The sequence below is a fragment of the Bactrocera oleae genome, chromosome 4 (genome assembly GCF_042242935.1).
Source record: "Bactrocera oleae isolate idBacOlea1 chromosome 4, idBacOlea1, whole genome shotgun sequence".
In the NCBI taxonomy this organism is placed as follows: domain Eukaryota; kingdom Metazoa; phylum Arthropoda; class Insecta; order Diptera; family Tephritidae; genus Bactrocera; species Bactrocera oleae.
This window is the reverse complement of record NC_091538.1, coordinates 10,538,782-10,552,370: the sequence shown is the minus strand read 5'-3', so window position 1 is coordinate 10,552,370 and position 13,589 is coordinate 10,538,782. Positions and strand designations below refer to the sequence as shown.

At 35.4% G+C, this 13,589-nt stretch overlaps 1 protein-coding gene across 5 annotated transcripts in view; it reads right to left on the bottom strand.

Annotated features, from left to right (window-relative positions):
• Positions 1-13,589, bottom strand: part of igl (igloo) — a 163,185-nt gene that overhangs the window by 78,857 nt on the left and 70,739 nt on the right. The window contains exon 2 of one of the 5 annotated variants that reach the window (XM_036375118.2): positions 10,924-11,099. The exons of the other annotated variants lie outside the window; for them this stretch is intronic. The gene's annotated coding sequence lies outside the window, so the exon portion shown is untranslated. The remainder of the gene's footprint in view (positions 1-10,923; positions 11,100-13,589) is intronic. 5 annotated transcript variants of the gene reach the window in all.

The window sequence follows — 13,589 nt, the reverse complement described above, 5'->3', positions numbered from 1 at the left end:
TTTTCAGAGAATATTTTCAAGATATTCCACTTAACGAAAATGCAAAAAAAGGATAATTTAAAAATTCTAACTATCCCTAACCCCTTAAGTGTTTACTGGGCAGTGGTGTACTCAAACCACCAGCTGGACATGTTTGCGTGCCAACAGCGTACACAACACCCATACATCAGCCAAATAATAATCAATATCAACATAATCTCTTTAAAAATAACAAAAGTAACGCTGTTAGCGTTGATAAGTGCAACAAAAGCAACAACAAATTGTCGGCGCTTATGCTAGGCACGCTCTAAACAACCACTACCATCTTCCTATTGCGCTATTAAGCTGAAAGAATAACGCGTAATCAATTTTTCCCACGCCTAATGGCATAAACATGCCGGGCGTATCCGGGTGACAATCGGCTAACGTATACTTTTGGCGACTCCAGCTGGCAGACAGCGTGTCGTCTACACTCCTCACATTCTTGCTAGGCAATTTGATACTTTTTCGTTTGCGTTGGCAAATTTAATCCCAGCGCAGTTTCACAGCACCAGCGCTCCTACAACATGCACTTACTCACGCGGCAAACGGCAGTCATTTTTAGTATCGCAAAGCGTTTTGTTCTGTTGATGGATTTTTTGTTTGCATGTTTGCTTAATACAATAAATTTAGCTCAATCCCTTTCATGAGAATTGAAAAGTATCGTGTAATATTTTCGATATACTTGCTTTTACTACTTCGCTCACAAACGTTACCAGCTGCTCGTTTGTCACATACCTTTGTATGTACATATGTACTGTAAAAATTATTACTGTGCTTTGCGCAAATTATCCGATTGAGTGATAAAGTAGCTTATTTTTTCGTAGTTGTTGCTTTAGCCAAGCATTTGAAATGGATCGGAATTTAAAGTGCATTTAAGGGTCTCCTACACATTTTTCGTGTCCAAATCAGACTTAGTTAGTGGAAATAGCATTTGATTTTGCTCGGCATGCCAAAATGTAATTTAGTGGAGCAGAAAAGTTGCAAACTCATTAAGAACCATTTGAGCGCGTAATTGTGTATCCATGTTTCTTTGTAGAGATTTACAGCTTAGTTTATTGAGTGGAAGAAAATTAATTGCCACCAGGAGCAGCGAAGTTGGGTATGGTATACAAAAAGCCTTTTGTGTATAAAAATTGTGTTGAAAAAAAATTAGTAAAGGCAGACATATTACGCTGTGTCTAAATACTATTAAATATATAATCTTAAACCTAAATTCAAATGGCTAAAAATGTAATAACATTTCAAGAATCTTCGCAAGTTGAACTTCATAACAACTTTGTGCGTTTTGGTATTCAGCGCTTATTCAGCATATGAGTATGAGAGCTGAATACTGCGTTGCAATCAAAAGCTTCAAAAAAAAAACATAGTTAATTGTGTTTTACTGTTATTGTTCTAGTACTGCAAGTATTACGAGAGGATAGAAATAAAATGGCATGCTGGAACTTATGCTGCACCACCTGGTAATCAATCAAACAGCTAAACCTAAATAGCTAACCTAGTAAGTTTCGTGTCTCAGAAGCGTTTTTTTTCCTATAGTAAAAAAAGTCTGGTGTCTTATGAATAAGTATAAATTTGAAAATTTCTTTCGAGAAATATCTCTTTTAGTACCTTCCACCTCCATTTAACCTACAATTCAACACACTTTGACGTACATTTTTTCTCTTTCATTCTCCAATTTAATAAAATACCCACAAAATTTAACTAGTTCGCCAAAACTTTTGCAACCACAAAGCATTTCGTGTGCCAAATTCGCCACACACAAAAACAAACGAAGAAGGAGCAGAACTCACAGCTAAGAAGCAAGTTGCTCGTCGGTCTGCAATTAAAACCACAAAAAAATGTAGAAAACAATTTCTTAAACCAACCATTTACTCACACTTTTGAGCGCAAACATTTTTGCTCTTCCAGCACTTTCTTGTCCATTGTTTTCCCGACTATTGTGAGATGAATTTTCATTTAAAGTTCGAAGTTGTTAAACACGACCACAAAGCGTTAAGAGCAAAAAGCTTCGCGGTTAACCCTGATGACCGCAAAAACTACGAGCGAGTTAAGTCAAGCCCAAACAGGCCGGAAGCGACTAAGTAAAAATGAAAAACCAATTATACATACATGCATACATATATAGCTAAAAACATTTATATATATATACATATATAAGTATATTTTTATGTATAATATATGAAACGTCAACTGTGGAATGAGTGAGCGGCATGCTGACAGACCTTTGTGGCAAACAAGTTAAGGTGAAGCGCTCGTGCATTAGCGCTTATTCTGTGTTGGGGAAAAGAAGAATAGCGGCTAAGGTAGAGCTTGTGGCGCCAGCAAGAGCTTGGTTGAAGGAACAGCGTAGGGTCAGCGCAAGCAGGACGATAACTTAGGCATAATTAAGAGCTGTCGGGCCAACGTTTTAGTTGTAAATATGCGCAGCAAAGTGCGCACCTTACACGCAGTGTCCTACGTAGAGAGCCATACTAAGCTGTTGTTGACATTTCATGCGCGCCAAACAATTTGTAGTGCCTTCAATTTGCATAAAAATGTCATAGAACGAATTTTCAACTCATTTTAAATGTTTATTTTAATAACGGCAAATCCTGATTGCTTACATTGGTAGTGGTTGGCACGGAGTTGCGTTGCAACATGGTCTTTAAACTGCTAATGATCAATTATAATTACATTTATTTTACTCACGAATGGTGTATGAAATATAAAGTGAACACGAAAAATAGCATGCCAAAACCGATCAAATTTCAGACTTAGTTCGTCTTTCGTCTATAGTGCGTTGAATGTAGTGGTCCGATATTGTCAGTTCCTACAAATCAGCAGCTTCTTGGGGAGGAAAGCAAGCCTTCAAGATTTCAGATCGATATCTCAAAAACTGAGAGACTAGTTCGCGTATATACAGACAGATGGGCATGCCGAAATTAACTCAGCTATTACAAACTACGCCGAAAACTTAATACACCCTGTTCAGGGCATAAGAAGGCAACCCGACTCTTTCCTTTAATGTCCAGAAATTCCTGAGTTAAAACAACCTAATAAAGTTTCTGTGTTTACAGATATTAATTTTAGCTATTATTACGTGTATTCGTAATTACTTGGGCTTACTAGATATTTCCGAAACAAAACAAGTACCCACTATGACCTATGTGCCTATTAAACTCCGCCATTTATGCGCAACCTATTCAAAAGATGAATCGGGGACTTTGGTCGTATATGAGCTATCTTGAACTTTGCTTGCAAACTACTCGAAATCACACAATTTTAATATTTTTCACTATAAAGTAAGAACGAAATAATTATTTTAAAGTGAATGCCATTACCAACGCAAACACCCGTAAAAGTTAGCTGTAAATTTCATTGTCTTACTAATAAACACGAAATGTGACAGCATAAAGGAAAATGCTAGAATTTTGTGGCCTTTGTTGTAGGAGGAAAAAGCTAAACGAAATTGCAAAAAAATAATAATTTAGTATTTTGTTCACAAATTCACTTTAAGTAGTGAATTTTTTATTAAATGTGGCAGCACACCGCAAGCGACACCGATATGCTCTTCTTGCCTAACTTGTTTAGTTGGTTTAATTTTTTTGCTGTCTTCTTTGTATTACTTTCATTATTTTTGTTATTCATGAAAGTGGTTTTTGTATTGTGAATTGAGATAACGGTTGCATGCTACCGTTATCTGCGGTATACTTTCATTTGTCGCACGATTTTATTATTTTCTAGCGAAACAGTTTTTTTTTCTTTGGTTTTGGTTTTACAATTCTCGCAGTTAAATACTGTTTGTAGTGATTTGTTGCCTTGACTTCACTTCAAATGCCAGCAGATAACTAAGTAGTAGTCTTGTATCTTGCGACCGTTGATTTAAGTTAGAAAATTAGAAAATTAATTAAAGGAACGAGAAACTATGTATATTTATTTGTATTTAAAGATAGTTCTATTATAGAGATCGTATGTGCAGCCCGGCCAACCATCGACATTCACGGCATAGCCGAATATCCAAGGTTATGCTATGTATTTGGGAGGACCACAAGGTTGTGCTCTATTATGAGCTATTGAAATCGGCTCAGACGATCAATGGGGACCTCTACCGAAAACAATTGATTCGTTTGAGTAAGGCCATCGCGGAAAAACGACCAGAATATGCGACCAGACACGAATCAAGAATTTTTCATCATGACAACGCTCGGCCACATGTTGCAAGGCCAATTAAAAACTATTTGGAAAACTGTGGGTGGGAAGTTCTACCTCACCCGCATTATAGTCCAGACAAAGCACCTTCCGATTACCACTTGTTCAAATCAATGCAGAACGCCCTCACCGGAGTACGCTTCACCTCAGAACAGGGTATCAGAAATTGGCTCGATTCTTTCTTGACCTCCAAGCCGGAGAAGTTCTTTTGGGATGGCATCCACAAACTGCCAGAAAGATGGGCAATACTTTGAACATAAAATATATAAAAAAATTTCCACAATAAAATCTTAGTTTTAGAAAAAAAACCGCACGAATTAATGCATACATCCAAAAAGAATACAAGAATAAGAGCACACAAAAATGGCTAAAATTAGGTATATATTTCTGTTAGCCTCCATATACCGCATATAAATATTTTCAAACTTAATGAAGTTCAGAAAGAATCTCTTTCTAACAACGGTGATTCCTCTTGCCTAAAATGGCTAAAAGCAAGGCAATACTTCCGCTAGTCCACATATACCCAATATTCGGTTTTCTAAAAATACGCTTTACTTTCTACTTTATACATTGTGTGCAGAAAGTTTCCGGAAATTCTCATTTAAACTGCCCGCGCCAAATATTTTTCAGCACTTTTCTTTTGTTAAGTTGAAGGTGACGAAATATATATAAAAGAAGATTAAAAATGTTTCGTTTTATTTACAATTTCCGCAAACTTTTTGGTCACAATGTATATTGATCAATCTGTGAAGTTTTTTAATTTTCAAATTGCGTGAGTATAAAGTGCTCGTTAAGACCCGGCATTAGACCTTACTTACTTGTTAATATTTAATTTCTATTTTTAAGCTTTAGACAGTTTGAAAAAAAAATTATTGGCGACCTATATTGTGGAACCAAGACATTTTTCAAAAATTTTTTTCCAATACTAAATGCCTCGTAGTTTTCGAACAAGTACATATATTGTAGTAAAAATATCAAGGAGAAACATTATGAGTATTAGAAAAAAATTTAGAACGGAATGGATGCCTCATCATGGCAAAATATATATGCGCTACATGACAGCTTAACAGCTGGTTTTTTCTAGACTTCAGAATTTTGAGCATACACATAGCAGTAAATAACAAAAACCAACAATATCCGTGTCATCACACTTAGTTGACAAATTTGCTCAAAACCATAAAACTTCCAACACACCAATCACGTCAAGTGAATCCTCCTTTAGTGCAAACTAAACTGCAATAAAGTAGCCAAAGGCAACGAAGGAGCAAACCGAGGCATGATTAGCGAAATATACAATATGTTGTAGCAACTTTAGAAAATTAGTGCGGTTCCACCAAGCTGAAAAGCATAGCTCGAACAAAAGCAAAAACAAGCGTGTTTATAAAAAGTGAGCGAGCAAAACAAAAGCTCGTTAAATGAGCACGTGACACGCGAAAATTAAATTTTAACCACGTGAAGCGTCAACACATTCGCACAAATGACCAGCAGCAGCAGCTGCAAAAGGCACGCAGCCGCCACAAAAGCGCTTGATTGCAGTCGTAAAAACGTGACACACACATATGCACACATATATGCGCATATGTGCATATGTATGTGTATATTCGCACGCCCAAAAAACGCGCGTCATTTAAAATTCTCAGAGGATGGCGTTCGGAGCGGTTCGCTGATGGTGTGTGGCACGCTGCAGGCCGACATGCCGACATGCAACTAACCGGCATGCTTTAACGCCAAATCATGTCGACCTCAATCAACGTTGCCACAGCTGGTGTTGGCCATTATACAGTTGCAAAAATTCGTGGAGCTCCAAGGCATAAAGAAAGGCGCAAAATTTTGACGTTGTCATGCTGTGCTATGGAACACCGTTGTTGTCGGTATAAATATACTTTTCCTGATTATTATTATTAATATGGGTATTAATCAAGCTACATGTACATATACATACAATATATAAGGTATGTAGTTTAATTATTCTTATGCCATGACGCAGCGGCGCGTGCATAGCTTTTCAGCCTCATTTGCTACACAATTGAAGTCAACGCTTGCAACTCGATCACTTAGCCAATAAATCGGCATTTAACCAACGGTGTAATCGAAACTGCCCGTAAAAAGCATTATCTTTTCACACACCAATCACCATTTGCCGTTACACGCTTATCGCTCGTTCGAATGACTGAGCGCATTGAATGATGAAAATGTGTAAACTGACTAAATGGACTTTTGCAAGCGCATACATACATATGTAACTCTACATATGTAGATATGTACAATATATGAACTGACATGTGTGCATGCATTGTTGCAGTTGCTTTTAAGGCCATGCCCTCCGTTAGTTGTATGCCCTGCAGGAATGCGCACACCAGTCAAAAGTTTTCTGCTCAAAACTGGTAAACTAAAATTACTAAAATTTCGAAGAGTCTCTGCGCCACCAATATGTGGTATTTAATGCAAATAATATTGGTTATTTCGCGTCAATATGGTGTTCATCGAGTTCGATATACCAATAATTATGAACTTCCGAATTTTTTCTACCATTTTTTTTACATAGTTTGATTGGTGATTTGTTTCAAAATTTGCTCAGCCTCAGCGTTCAATTGCTTGAGGTTTGAAAACAGAAAAAATTTACTCTGGGTCTGATGCCGAAAAGACATGAGTTACAGCAGCGATTCGCAGTCTAATACTTGCATTTCTGGCATAATTTTCATTAATTTTTGACACGGCGAAACGGTCTGTAAGCGGTATCCACTTTACACATAGGCATTGCACGTACTCTAATTTTTACTAGCGATATGCTAATAAAAGTTCCATTGATATCTTGATAGTGTGAAGTATCTCAAACGATCTCAATTTTTGAGTTCTTCACAATTTTTTTTTTAGATTTAATTATGTTTTCGTTAATAATAATATATTTTGGCAGTATACTGTTCGACGGCCGTTGCCTTCGTGTGTACATATGGCATATAGAAGTACAAACTATTCAAGAGCGGTTGCTTTACTTAACGACGCAGAGAATCGAATAGTAGTCATCAGAGCCATTTTCAATATCAGCAGCATTTAAAAAAAGAATAGTGTTACATTAACACAAGAAATTTGTGTTCGTCCACTTTTTCTTACCAAAATTTAGAAATTTTGTATTTAATTTTTTTTTTGTTGTGCAAAATACTCGAAATAATAACTATTTATACAGTACTAAATAGTTATTATAATTATTATATGTATAAGAATGACAACTACAAAAAATTTATATTTGAGGTCGTAGAGCCGAACCAACATGTTACGGGTACACTTTCCTGCAGGGTCTATACATATACACATACATACATATGTACCATTTGAGCAGAAAAACTATTGGTTGAAAGAGTTTCAAAATCACTTAAATATTTAAAAAGATATTCGCAAGCGATTTACTGTCCACATTTTTAAGTATTTGACCATTTTTTTAACCCTCGGAAATTGAAATTTTTTTTGGCAAATTTTAGCTTAATTGTGTCGAGCTTTTCACGACAGAATTCAATTTTTTTTAAGTAAAATAAAATTCCACTTCGATAGCGAAGCTGCTTTACGGGCCTTGAGCTTGCTGATAATGAGCTCAACGCTAGACCAGTAGTGCATGACCTCACTAGCAGTAGCATCAAGCTACTTCCATATTAAACTAAACTGGATGGCTGGCCACAGTGGAATCGTCGGTTTGTAAAACCGATAAAAGATCATTTTTGTGTGGCAGTAAATTTCCTACAAAACTAGGAGTTTTTCATTGAGTTAAAAAATGCATAAAAAAAATGTTTTTCAAACTTTAACCGTTAGTATCTTTTAAACGGTGAAGTTTACGAAAAAATCGTAAGAGACCTCTTTGTAGAGCAATCAATTTCCTACAAAATCTATGAAACGAGATATTTTTTGAGTTTGTTGGAAGCGAGATTTGTATGTTTCTATCTGTGAATAGGAAAAAATAGAAAACTGTCAGATGGAGGAACTTGTGGTTACAAGAAAGCGCTCATACTTGGAAAGACTTTTTTAAAGTTTTCTATGAAGCTATTTTTCAGAGCAGCAAGCACAAAATAAATATAAGTTTTTTTTACACAGCCTAGTATATACATACATACATCTTCGATTCGCCACTTTTCTGCACGCTATATATGAGCGTTACTCACTTATGCAAAAATGTACAACAGAGTTATCCAGTTTAATTTAATACAAGAGAGTGTACTAACGCGCCTGTTTTTCTGGCTCATTACATTTCCACCAATTGTTTGTTCGTTTCACCACTCACTTAGGTTTAGCGCATACTTTGAGACCACTCGTTTCTTTCACAGCAGCAAAAACACACAATTGAAAAACTGAAGCATACTAAAAACTGACATAAACGAAATAAAGAATTTAGACTTGAGGTCAGGCTCGCTTTTCCTCTTTAACGGTGCATTTTTTTACCATTGAAGTCCCAACACGGTATATAATGATTACTTCATAGACCAGTAATCCCTCGTGCTGCAAAATTGATGTGTTCGTAATCATACGGTATTGTACTTAACTATATATGTATTTGTAGTAAGTGTGTGTGTGTAAGTATGTACTGTCGTGGTCATTTGTTGATCTTTGATTAACTCAGCGCTCAAACCGCCCATTAAAAGTGTGTGTTGATAGTGTATAAGTGAAATTGATTGGTTGTGGTGTTGTTGTGCCTACTGTCAGTTGCAATTTTAATCGTGCGCATAAAAATTAATTGAAACTCTCAATACGAATTGTTTTAATTTGGCGCTATCATGCTGATGACGCTGATAAAAGCTTTCACTCGTGTACTCGTGCGGTATTGAATATTTAATTTCAAATTACAGTTATACATTTTTCGTATGGCGCATACTAAAAGGTGGCGCTTTTGTTTGAGGATGGCAGGTGTACGAAATGGCGGTTTTTGGCTATTAAGCTGAGGGAATTAAAAACAATGAGTTGCACTAAATTACTGATAAATAAGAAGATAGTGCTGACATTCAGTTTTTTTGAGAGATATTTTAATGATTTTTTTAGAGAGAGTTTTTTTAAGTGCGTTTTTCGTTTGTGTATGTTTGAATAGGTATGTCACGAAGTTTGCCATACCCAGTAAAAAACTTTGGGGACACTATAGCGTATATGTATCAATGATCAGCGTGACGAACTGAGCGTTAAGCCACGTCCGTCTCTCGTTCATCTGTATAGTATAAACGAAGTATTTACTCAGTTTTTGATATATCGGCTTGAAATTTTGCACACGTGCTGTTCTCATCAAAAAGCTGCTCATTCTTCGGCAACGTTGTTATTGGACTACTATAGCATAAGGCAGTTATACAAACTGCTCGATAAAAAACAAGAAAAATTTATTATTATAGCTTGCGTGCAGCCAAGCTTAACGTTTTTTCTCGTTTTATCATAATTTCACACGCAAGCTGTTATTCTCTAACATCTTTTTAATTATTTGAAATTTGTAAAATTCCCTTCCCCTTTAACTGACCTTAATTTTCTGATTCAAATTGAATGCCAGTGCAAGCATGCTCAGCAGCTATCCTTCTTCACCTTAACAACATTCAATTCATGCCCTTTCACTTTTCTCTCAATCACTAGAGTGCTTCAAAGCTCTCTTCTAACCACTGACTGACAACTTGTCAAAGCAGCAATTCCAATCATTTTAATTGCCTGAGCACTCACACAATTTCTATGGCCGCAAAACAAATCATAACTTGCCATAAATATTCGTACTCAAGTAAAAGTATTCAATGAAATCTCACTAATTAGTGCTGCGAAGTGAAAAACCCAACTGTCAACTTGGCAATCCTTTAATACCCACAAAGTACACAAAGTCTATAAAGTCATAAAATATTCTAATAATAAAAAAAAAAACACATAAATACTGTTAGTGAAAAAATAAACACAAAATATAAAATTTCGTTCGCTGCAGTTGTTTGTGAGACTAATCGGATTAATACCATTTATATACTATTTATAAACATACTTTTATTGTATTTTGTTTGTATTGTCAACAATATTAAATTAAACTAATTAAAAGTAGCTCGTGTTGCATTTATTCAAAGGTTTTAGTTAGGCCATTTGGTGTTTGGGAAGTTTTTCGAACGTTTCATATATATAAATATATTTACCATACATATATTTCCACATGGTGGAATTATATAAATATTTCCAAGTAGAGGTGAAATCGATATCAAACGTGCAATGCGTTTTGTTGTCAGATTTATGAACATAAAATAACAGTAAGAAATATGCATTGATTTATATAAGTATATATTTCTATCGATATATTTTATTATTTTCACCACAGCATGACGATATAATTATATTTATTGAAAACAGTCTTTAAAAAAATTTAATTACTTTTTTTTTATAAGTAACAAAATAATTTTTCAGCTTTTACACTTTAGAAACGAGCCAATCATATCTTCGAAACTGTCTCACGAGCGTACAACACATTTTTTGAAAACTGAGTGGTGGGATATTCTCTCTCATAAACATTACTTAAACTTTGTCTATTTCATAAATTTTTTATAGATATTTAATTAAATCAGATTAAAGTGAATTTATTGTTTAACTTAACTTTATACATATATTGTAGTTTATTTAACAAATATCAGCGAGCTTGGTACCGTTTTCTTTTAAAGTAAAACACCTTTTAGATAAAATACCAAATTATATTCAACATAGTTGTATTACCGTGAACTGTCAACTTTTCAATACCTTTTTTGTAGTAAGATTAGTCTTTTATTCCAAAGCAGCTCTTAATCTCCGCGATTTCTTTCTCTTGCGACCTGGAACAGTCACTGGCGTCAGACTTCTTCGAGGTGTGCGCAACTTAAAGCTCAATTTATGCCACTTTGTCACGATTTTTATTGGCCATGTCATAAGTGCTTTGCCTTGAAAATATGGTAGTTATCTGTTAACCTTACAGCACTTGTGGTTTGAAGGTTGAACCTATTTAACACTAGAAGATTCCTATTTTATATTTCACGATGATGTCATGATTTTTATTAAATTTGTGTATAGAATGATATTATAGATTATTTTGTTCTTACGCTTCTAATTTTCAAAGCGAGAGAGATCTATTTGAAGGAGGCTTTTACAAGGAGGCAAACGCTTTTATTTTATTTCTTAAAAACCCAGTATGTACATTGAAAATATATAAGGAAGATCCAATCCGAATCCGTTAAAAATTCAAAACACAGAAAACAAAAAGAGATTAAAACTATGCTTCTGCTATTTTTCTGTTTTTGGAGTTGCTTATTTTCTCTAGCTACTATATACAATAGTATGCTGCAGGATGCTGAAGCCTACCATATGGTGAATTCCTGCTGACTTCAGCTTTTTATGATTCCAACACGTAGTTGTCTCATAAAAGATATATATATATATAAGCAAGGCTAAGCAAAAAAAAAAAAAAAAATAATATAATATAATATTTGTATACACAACTAACAAAACCAGATATATTTTAATAGCAGAAACTATGCTGTTCAGATATATTAAACTAAGGTATTTAAGCTCAATCCAGTATGAAGAAAAATGTATATGAAATTTTGATCGATAACTTAATTAAAATAAATTACATATCATACTACTATTCCAGCAACCAAAATAAACTAAAAGCTATTATTTACTGCATTAGTGAAGATTAAGCGTCTCAAACAATTAAGGGACTTCAAAATGTCACAACGTAATTTCCCAAATAAAATTCAACAAAAAACCACATAAACTAAAATAAATAAACAAAAGTGACCGAATTCTTTGAGTTGACGCATTTGTCAGTTGCCGCAATGACAATCACTTCTTTTCATTCGAGTAGAATTTTGTTGCTGAAGAGGAACTCTGACACGAATACATAAAAGTCCATGATGCTGCCTACTTACGCAGCCTTATAGACATATGTACATATATAATTAGGTACTAGCGAATGCCTGTCACTACACTCCTACAATAATTTACGCATCAGGGTCCGTATGACTTGTCAGCACTTGGCGGTTGAATTCATGCGCTTTATTGTGACATAATTTTGCGTTTCTATCAACTGTGCCCAGCCACGCGTACCGATAGAGTAGCCTTTGACATTTGTGGGAATTGTGGCAAGTGGAACATGGAGAGACCATAAATAACAAAACGTAAGCGAAAAAAAAACGAGAAAGGTTGAAATCAAAAGAGCTGGGTAGGAGTATCTGACAAGGAGTACTCTGTTAACCTTCACAGTTTCAATCATTGCTGTTGCTTTTTGTAGACATTGCCGTTTCGTTGCTGTTGTTGTTGCCTGTTGTCTTCACCGACCATTGTTGCTCATCATTTTCCGTTGGTCTAACCGTTAAGTGTTATTAATATGCAAATTATGCAAATTAAATTACATTGGCAGCACTTTAATTTTGTTCCACCATTTATGGTACCATATTTTGTTCCTCACGGTAAATGGGTGGTGCTTGTGTACATTTTATTATTCCTAATTTGCATATATATTTTAAACAAACATAAGTATCAGTTCAGCCACAATTTTCGATTGGTTTTTGGAAATATTATAAATTTGCATTTTAAAAAGCGAAAATTTATGTTTTCGTCGTAGACTTTCAGACATTACTGTATATCAGTTAGGAATATATTATTTTGAAGGCTACCTTCAACAAAGTGAGAAATTACTTTTTGACAAATAGATAGCGATCTATACTGAGCCACCTAATTACAGATCCTCATAAAGTTTGATTTTAATAGTTACTCAATCTAGACCGATGGATCCAAGATGCACTGCGGCGTAAAAACGGTGGTACTTCAAGAACTTTGACATCTCTCTATCTCTCCCTCTCTCTCTCTAACTGTCTACTAAACACCAAGCATCTTCGAAGCGGAACTACTACGTATAAAGAAGGCCTATGGAGCTCCATTGAATAGATGAATTCCAACGTAGTCAACAATTGCAGAAAGGCTTTAAGTTCACTGGCAGGCTAAGCCTACTTGATTATAATCTAGGTTCCCGGTCACAGAAGAATTTTGTGCAACGAAACAGCAATCAAGTTGGCCAAGTCAGCGTTCCAGCCCTGTACAAATGAACCTCGCGTGCGCTTCGCAAGCGCTGGTCGACGATCCGCTCCTGTGTGACTAGACATCGCCCAATAGGCATTCCTGCGGTAAGACGAAATATCTTAACGGACGCAAGTTGTCAGAGTTGTATGGAGCAGGGTGAGGTGGAAACATTCACGGACTTTCTTCGGCATTGTCAAGTCTTTGCGAGGCCGAGGATGAAACATCTAGCCGAAACTGACATTAGCCGTCTCAACAAATTTGTGATAGGCTTAAAGCGCTTTGTCGATTTGTAAGGCTCTTATGATCTATTGTATAGATGTTTTAGCTACCACAACGGACCGGTGTTGTAA